We start from the raw sequence: 10,367 nt of genomic DNA on the forward strand, positions 1-10,367 counted from the left end.
TTAATATTCTTCTTTCTATTTTTAGGGTTTAGGGTTTAGGGTTTTAAGGTTAGGGTTTAGGTTTTTAGGGTTTAGCTTTTAGGGTTAGGGTTTTAAGGTTAGGGTTTAGTTTTTAGGGTTAGGGTTAAAAAGGTTAGGGTTTAGGTTTTGAAGGTTTAGTTTTTAGGGTTAGGGTTAAAAAGGTTAGGGTTTAGGTTTTTAGGGTTAGAGTTTTAAGGTTAGGGTTTAGGGTTTAGGGTTTAGGTTTTAGGGTTTTAAGGTTAGGGTTTAGGTTTTTAGGGTTTAGTTTTTAGGGTTAGGGTTTTAAGGTTAGGGTTTAGGGTTTAGGTTTTAGGGTTTTAAGGTTAGGGTTTAGGTTTTTAGGATTTAGTTTTTAGGGTTAGGGTTTTAAGGTTAGGGTTTAGGGTTTAACTAAAATAAAAAAGTAATAAAAAAAAAAAAAATTCTCATTCTTTTGTAGGGTTTAGGGTTTTTAGGGTGTACGGTATTTTGGGTTAGGGTTTAGGGTTTATGGTTTTTGCTTGTTTTTTAGAGTATAAAGTTTAGGGGTTTGGTTTTGAGATTAGAGTATAGGGATATTTATATTGGTTTTGATTTAGGGTTTAGGGTTTATTGTTTAGACCTTTGTTATAAATTGAATAATAAAAGAAATTATTATAAATGGTAGACGGTGGCCAAATTTAATTTTCTGTATCTATCCAATAATTGTTGGATACAATAATTTTATTATAAAATGATGGCGAGTTTACTTTGAAATGTTTTTTTTTTTGTTTGTAAAAAAATTACCTGAAAAGGAACAATTAACTTTTTTTTTTGTTCTTAAAAAACCCAAAAATTGTTGAAATAGTACCGCATGCTTATTTATATTTTATTGGTTTGCATCATTGATTTTATGATGAAGTTAATAAAATAATGGTGAGATTGTTTAATCTGTTCAAATGTTTTAGCATAAATTGCCACAAATAATAATCCACACACCAATTTGTAGTACAGTAAAACATATTACAAAAAAGAAAAATAACACAACTGTACAAATATTTTCCATGCATAACGACCAACCACATCAAAACACATAAAATTACACAACAATAGATATTCAAACCCAACAAAATTAACAGCATTGCATAGACCATTATTAATTGCTAAATCCACAATTATTATATGAAACTATTAAAACAATTAGAAACAGATTTTAAACAAATTAATTTAAATGCACCAAGTTTATTATAGCCAAAAATAAAGAAAAAAAATTAATGCTCGAATTACTCACAAATATTTTTTTTGGGTGTATTTTATGCTCCTTAGCCAAAATGTACCTGCATTAAAACATATTAGTCCCAAAACAAGTCCCAAAATAGCAATCACGTACAAGGTAGAGAGAGAGAGACACACACACAGACCGGGAGAGGTTTCAGAGAGAGAGATGTAGAGAGAGATAGAGACAGAGAGATGGATGTAGAGAGAGAGAGAGGTCCGGACCTAGGGTTAGGGTTCCTACTGTGGTTCGGTTAGAGAGAGAGAGAGAGAGAGAGAGAGAGATAGAGAGAGAGAGAGCTAGAGAGAGAGCTAGAGAGAGAGAGACAGATAGATAGAGAGAGAGACAGAGAGAGAGAGAGGGAGATGTAAAGAGAGAGAGGTCCGGACCTAGGGTTAGGGTTCCTGGTTCGGTTAGAGAGAGAGAGAGAGAGAGAGAGCATGCACCTATAGGTTGGTGCACGCGTGGTGCAGTGACGGCCGGAGAGGGAGCTGGCTGGAGAAGACAGCGGAGGGCGGTGGTCGGTGCGCGCGGACGTCCATGATCGACGTTCTTCTGTGAGGGGGAGAGAGAGAGAGAGAGAGATGAGTGAGAGAGATGAGTGGATCGAGAAGGGTAGCTTCCTCTGGAAGCTACCCTTTTTTTTTTATTAAATTTTTTTTATTTAAAAAATAGGCCAGGTGGCGCTCGGGAATTGTCCGGCGCAGGTCACCTGGCCAAAAATTGGCCGCATGGCGTAATACCACGCGGCCAATTAGAGACTTATGCTAATACACGTCTCTATCTTCTTCTTCTTTTTTTTTTTTTTTTTTGAAAAACGAAAAATTATATATATATATATATATATATATATATAACACAAACACAAACCCTAATCCGACCCTAAGTGTATGTAATATATATAGTGTTAAGGTTTACGTAAACTCTAACCCATAAAACTAAACCCTAAACGATAACCCTAAAACTAATTCTTAAACCCTAAGTCTGTGTTAAGGTTCATATATATATATATATATATATATATAGGTCCTATATATCTATATATGTATAGGGTTAGGGTTTTATTAGATTAGTATTCCATTAACGCAAATCCTAATTAGAGTTAGGGTTTACTTATAAGTATACCATATATATGTAAAGTACTCAACACGTAAAACGTAAATATACTATAAACATATTGCACGTAGCCCATAACCCCTAACCCTATGTCTATATACTATATATAGCCATAAACCCTAACCCTAAGTGTATGTACTTTGTTATGTTGCATTTTTTTTTTTTTTGTTCCTCGCCGTATAATTATGCATATATATATAGCACAAATTTGGTTTAATTATGCATTTAGTACTCTATATAAACATAAACATTAACACTAAGTGTATATACCTATTATATATATCTATAAACCCTAACCCTAAGTGTATATACTATATATAGCTATACTGTATATAGCTATATAAGTATACTATATATATATATATATATATATATATATATATATATATATATATATATATATATATATATATATATATATATATAGCCATAAACCCCAATGTTAGGGTATATACAAGTAACTATAAATGTATATAGTTTCGGCACGCCGTTTACATGCATGCATGCATATATTATATATACGTATATACAAATATGACAAGATAGTTTTGAAATACAAATACAAATACAAATACAAATACAAACACAAACACATGCAACCCTAAGTGTATGTACTGTACAAATTGCTAAACCCTAAGCCATAAAACTAAACCGTAAACTATAAATTAAAACTAAATTCTAACCCTAAGTATATATATATATATACTATACTAAACCTTGACCATAAAATTGAACCCTAAAACCCATAATCTTAACCCTAATCTTAAGTGTATGTACTATATGTAAGCCATAAACCCTAACCTTAACCCTAATCTTAAGTGTATGTACTATATATAGCTATAAACCCTAACCCTAAATATATATACTATATATATAGTTATAAACCCTAACTCTAGGATCAAATGATAATTCGACCAAGTTTTGAACATTGAACTGGATCAAATGATAGAGGCATGCAATTTTATACTTGTGTAAGGTATGCTATAATGATCGGGACCACAAGGCCAACACATTCAGATGGATGTTCTACGAACCCTAACCCTGAGAGTATGTACTACACATACAATAAATTAAGTCCTAACGCATAAACCATATTCAAGAAACTCAACCTGCATGTAAACCCTAAAACATAACCATAAGTACAATACATACTAAATATAGCACAAATTTATTGTTGGGGTATATAATAAGAATTTTTTATATAAATAAATTCAAAAAAATTTAAATACAAGTACTGTACAAAACTAATTAGTTTATAAACTCTAATTTGGTATAGGGTACATAGTAATATTATCATGTACATACTATTTATTTGTTTGTTTTTTTTTTTTTTTTTGAAAAAAAAAGAATTCCAAAAATATTTTTCCAAAAAACACCAGTTGGCCACGTGTATTTTTATACACGTGTCCAACAGAATGCCACGTGTAATTTATACACGCGGCCAATTGGCCTCGTGAAATTTATACACGCGGCCAATTGTTTCTACGCTGCATATGGCCACGTGGCCAGAAAAACACGCTGCCATCTGGCCGCGTGTCTACAGTAACCGGTATTGTAGACACGCGGCGATTTTCACTTCTTTTTGTAGTGTTCGTTCCTAATGATTTTTTATAAAAAATTGCCGAGCTACGCTTTAGCTCTCGTCTCTCTCTTCGACAAAAAGAGAGAGAGAACACCTGTGTATTTGGGTCCCTCCTCCCGGATTTTGTTCCTCCCTCGGTTATTTCAGTGGAGGCTAGAGTCTCCCAGCCACTAGGGCTTGTGTAGTTTTGAGTCCCACTGAACTTGTTCCAGTGGTGATTTTAGTCCTCCTAGTCTTTGTGAACTATTGAGTGTGGTTTGGTTTTTTAGTATTTTAGGTTTTATTGGTTCTTGGTAGGAAAACACTCCAAAGAGATGCCGGAGGGGGGTGAGTTCGTTGTACGTGTCGCCGGCGGAACAATCTGGGGTGCTTCAGTTTTATCATTCTTTAAGGCCAGATCTGCTCTGTTCTGCCAATCTCTAGTCAACACGCGCCCCCCAGCCTTGCTCGCCGTCGTCCTCCAGTTCTACCACTGCTTGCTACAACCGAAAAGCTCACCGTTGACCGGCGCGTGGTCATCATGCGCCAGGGGGTTTGTCACTCCTTGGGCCGCGCGTGATGACCACGTTTCCGCCGTGCTTGGTGGCGTTCGGTTGCTGCAGGGGATATTCCGGTGGCGGCGCGTGTTCTACACACGCCATCTTCGGCGGTTCTTTTTTCCGACGACAACTCTTGTTTTTGGGTGTTTTCTTGTTCTTGAATACAGATTGTATTTGATAGTTTGTTCTGTGTTAGATTTAGCCTGGTCTTTGCTTTTTAGCACATATTGTTTGTGACCGACTCTATAGTGCAAGTAGAGGTTCATATGTCAACACAGATGCACCTTTCTGTTGACTAGGTTCATTTGTAGCAACTATCGGTATAATCTGAGATTTGGGGTAACTGTAATGAGATATTTGTATTGTTCTGAGTCCCTGTAATGTTGTAACTATGTTACCATTTGGTTGTATTAATGAAATGATTACATTTTCCCTTCAAAAAAATAAAAAATAAAAAATGATTTTTTATAAAGTAATTTTAATAGTATATTAAAGTCCGCTTAATAACTCCCCTCACCTCCGCTTCCCTTCTTTTAGAGGATAATTTTTTTGTTGAGTGAAAGTAAAAAGTGATTAATGTGATATAAAATATAAATAATTTATATGAAAAAAATTTATATTGTAGTAAATTTTTTTATTTAAATAATAATAAAAAATTATTGATGTGATATAAAAAGTAAAAAATGTTAGGAATGTGTTGAAGTTGTTGTTTTTTGGGAGAGGTAGAAATAAAGGGAGGGGAGGGGAGGGAGTTATTAAACGGGAAGTGTCCATAAAAAATAAAGTGATTTTTAAAATCAGCATTTAATCAATCACATGCCTAGTAATGATTTTAAAAACATCATTTTTTTATGGACACTTCATATACATGTAGAATTAGGCGTTTTTTTTTTTTTATTGATGATTGCTTCTGGATGTGTCTAAATAAATAGAAAATTTCGGAACAAATAATAATAATCATAAATAATAGAAAGGAAGAAAATACACTTTAACAACTTAACTACCATCACTTCTATATTTATGCCCCTAAATTTTTTTATTTTTAAAAAAACATTTGAACCCTTCAAATTATAACTCCATGTCAAATTAGACGTGCAGTTAGAGTATTCTTAATAGCCTCACTAAATTTTATTAGTTAAAATAGTTAAAAATCACTTTTCTCTATTTTAGCTATCCACATTTTTAAAGCACTCCAAGCATCTTCACCATTCTAGTTATCTATTATCACAATTCCATTTAAATAATATTTTTCAAAGATTTCTTTATTTTTTTCTCTATAATCACATTTATTTTTTAAATGTTTGTCTTTTCCTAACGGTTATATTTTAGAATATTTGTCTTATTCTAATATTCATATTTATAAATATTTATTTTTCTGAACGATCATGATTTTTAAAATTTGTCCTATCCTAATGGTCATATTTTTAAAAAAGATCCTATACGAGTTGTACTTTAAAAAAAAAACGCATGTTCTGTAATTTTATGAACTGTTAGGATTGTTTTGAGATATTATTAACCTACACGTCACCGTTTTAAACTCGAGGAAATTGAAGCAAACGTCTAATGGTGCGTTTGGTTTGTAAGATTATTCAATATTCGAACCGGGTTTTTATTCAAAAACTCATACCCAGATCCAAGTTGAATAAAACCCATGGGTCACTTGAATAAAGTTTGAATAGTTTGAATAAACTCATCATATATTTTTTATTATTATTTTTTACCATACCAATCATTATACACAACTTTTCATATAATCCAATCATTTCCAATCATTTTATACTATTATAAAACACTTTTTTAAAACCCATCATATATTTTTTATTATTATTTTTTACCATACCAATCATTATATACAACTTTTCATACAATCCAATCATTTCCAATCACTTTATATTATTATAAAACACTTTTTTCCAATCTTCCAAATTCAACACCCAAACATATATTCAAAAAAATCTAAATTATATTCAACATCCAAACACATTTTCATTGCCTTGAAATCCGTGATCAAATTCAGAATATTATTCATATTTGAAATATTCGATACCCAAACGCACCATTAGACTTACCCGTTCTTCTTCCACCTGGGGTGGTCAAACCACCCTTTGGCCATTTGGGGGTGATCAACCCCCTCCCCCCCTCCCAAATGTCCATGAGGGTAGTCGAAACTACCTACTCATTTTTTATTTTTTATTTTTTTGGATTAAGGGGTGGCTGAACCACTTTCAATGGCCATGAGGTGGTTTGGCCACCTCCTAGGGGGCAGGGGGGTGGCAAATATATATATATATTTATTTATTTATTTTTATTCTGGGTGAAATATGTCATAATTTAATTGATGTTGACGTGGCATTTGGCAGTTTTTGTCAAAAAATTAGACGAAAGTTGGGTTTAGAGACCTATCTGTTATTTTGCATACTATAAGAAGCTCTCAGAGCTTTTTGCAAATCGATGTAACCACATAGATTGATTTTGCATTTCTTTTCTTTTTTTTCTTTTTTTTTTTTTTTTCTTTTTTTCTTTTAAGTGATATGATAAGGTTGTAAGAATCAACATGTAGCAATGTTTTATTAGTCTTACGTGTCGATCTAAACATGATCTAAACACGTGACACATAATTGGTTAATTTTTTTAATGAAATATGGAGGGAGGGAGTAAAACAATAAACGATAAAAGTACAAAGACTATTTTTGCCACTTTTGAAAACCCATAAAGTAGTTTGATGAAAACGCAAATCACATAACGAATAAGGTATTTAACCCTTGGGATTTGATTCATACACAACACCATCACAACAACCCTTCACATGAGAATGGGCCCCAGTGTGTGGGGTCCACCCTCATGTGAGGGGTTGTTGTGTTGGTGTTGTAAATTTAACATTTTCCTTAACCCTTGGATAATTTCAACACCAAAAGCAATGGCAATTGGTAATGGGATTTGATTCTTGCACTACACCATTACAACAAGTGCACAACACCCCCTCACATGAGGATGAGCCCCACACACTGGGTCCCACCTTCATGTGAGGGGGTGTTGTGCTCTTGTTGTGTTGGTGTTGTAAATCTAACATTTTTCATTATAATATATATCACATGATCCAATAGCAAATATTAAATAATTCTTTAAAAAAAAAAAAAAACAAACAAACAAATAAACAAATATACCGAAAGAAAATCAGTTCTTCTCGGTCTCCTTATTATTAATGGATTTATTTCCAAATGCTTGGAAGAATATATGGATTTAATTTAGTGAGTGTTCCGTCAATACCCAAAGCCATTGACCAACCAAGAGTGCATCAAAGTTGAGGTTGGCTCGGTAGCACTCAAGTCTTCACCTTGTACTCCCTTCACAAAATCACAAACAACGGTTGAATTTTGCTGGAGGGAGGGAGCTGCTGAATTCAATATCAAAACAAAGCCATGTCAACTTTTCATTACACTTGTAGAATGTTGGAAAATATTTATGGGAAAAAACAGGGAAAATATGAAGGCAAAAACAATATTGGGACTTCAATACTCGATCGTAAGTTCGCAACGATGATGGGCACGTTTGGATATGTGATTGTTTGTATAATATTCTACTATTCTTTACTATATTCAAAATTGCGAATACTGAAAAAATTTATTTTTTGAAATTATGTTTAAATGGTTTAGAAAACCTGAGACAAAATTGAAATTTTTTGAATAGAATTCAAATTTAGCAAAACAACTCAAACATGTATTTCAAAAATAATAAAATATAATAATAAAAAAAAATGTGTTACCCAAACATGCCCGATATCTTTAGAATGTATTTTGTCCCTTTTTTTAAGTGCTAAAGGATTAGACAAAATAGTTCTCACGATATAAAGAAGTCCAAACGTACATAAAACTTCTTAGATATAATATATTTCACACTTATTTGAAATACTCCAAATAAATTTTTTTATTCTTATTTTTTAAAAAAAAATCTGACATAGAATTGACCACATTAATTAGTTTTGGACGATTATCTTGAAAAAAAAAAAAAAAGTGATGGAAAATGTAATGACAAAAATTACTTACAACCAAGAATTCGACTTTCAGCCATGTAGAAGAAGATGAGGAGAAGAGAGAGCATAAGAACCAAGTTAAGAACGAAGGCTGCTGCCATGTTTTCTCTTATTTGCTTCTCTTTCCCTTTGAAGCTCCTCTAATGGGTGTTGGTCTACATGGAGTGCTCCCTATTTTATAATAGAAATCCTTGAAAATACCAAGGAATTCTCCAAAATAACAGTTGTCATCTGAGTTGCATTGCACACAAGGATGCCATCCTCAGATCTGCCTAAAATTTGATGCACTTCAACAAAGACGTGGCGGATTACACAAGATAATGAACAACAAATAACAGCTTATACGTGTAACTTTTTGGTGGTTTTATTCTTCCAATCTCCGTATAAGATATGTGCAAATTTACCATTGAATCTATCGGACCGAATGTAAATTTCACAGATTTAAGGGTAGATTTGCAAAATAAATGTGCAAGAGAATGACACCAAACACATCTCATTCACAAATAACATTCACCCATATTAGCATATATACTTGATAATGGGGTTTCTTTTAGCATACTACTATACGACTGACATATAAATAGAATGATGTCGTAGTGAAAATTACCTTTAAATCAGCAAGGGTTTGTAAAAAAGAAAAATCAATCGATAATTTTTACTATTACGTCATCTCAGTCGTTTGAGTAATTCTAAATGTTACTCCATGTCTCCCAAAACTAATGTGACTTTTAAAATCATCATGCACTACTTTGAAATATAACCGTGTTTTCCGTAGCAGTCTAAAGGTAGTATTATTTAATAGATTGATATACGTCTTCCAAACAACTAGGATGATGCGACAACGAAAATTAACCTTCTGATCAACAAGGGCTTTATAAAAAGAAAAATCAATAATTGATTTTTACTACTAGATCATTCCAGTTGTATGATAATCATATAGCAATCTACTAAATAGCATTTCTCATTAAGAAAACTTAACCTATCCCCCTCCAAACTGTTAAAGGTGTTGCAATCATAACCTCGAATTATTAAAATTTATAATGTCAGGTTTTCAAGTTTAAGCCTTTTAATTTCACCTTTACTGTTAAGATTTTGCTTTAAATCAAACGACTAACCGGTAAAATGTCTCTTATACCCTTGTATAATTTGCCCTTAGAATTCTTTTTTTTTTTTTTTTAAAAAAAAAAAAAAAAAAAAAAACAATGAACTGTCTGGTCGTGGGTCATCAAATGTTTAGTTTGGTGTATTTTAAAAAATAAAATAAAAAATAAAAACAAGAATATTTTGATTATTTTGGCATCCTCTGTTAAGATTTACAAAAATCTTAACAGATAAGAAAAATTAAAAAGGGTTGAAACATGGAATATCAATATTGCAAATTTTAATAATTTAAAGGAACGATTACAAAATCTATGACATCAAACACATCTCATTCACAAATAACACTCACCCATATTGGCATATATATTTGATAATGGGGTTTCATTTTTAGCATACTACTATACGATTGATGTATAATTGGAATGATGTCGTAGACATTATTGAAAATTAGCTTTAGATCAGCAAGGGCTTGTAAAAAAGAAAAATCAATGGCTAATTTTCACTATTATGTCATCCCAGTCGTTTGAGTAATTCTAAAGGTCACCCCATGTCCCCAAAAACTAATGTGACTTTTAAAATCAACATGCGCTACTTTGAAATATAATGGTGTTTTTTCGTAGCAGTCCAAATGTAATCTTATTTAGTAGACTGATATACGTCTTCCAAACAACTAGAATGATGCGACAACGAAAATTAACCTTTTAATCAACAACGGCTTTATAAAAAGAAAAATCAATGGTTGAT

Source organism: Alnus glutinosa, chromosome 8 (genome assembly GCF_958979055.1).
Source record: "Alnus glutinosa chromosome 8, dhAlnGlut1.1, whole genome shotgun sequence".
NCBI classification, from domain to species: domain Eukaryota; kingdom Viridiplantae; phylum Streptophyta; class Magnoliopsida; order Fagales; family Betulaceae; genus Alnus; species Alnus glutinosa.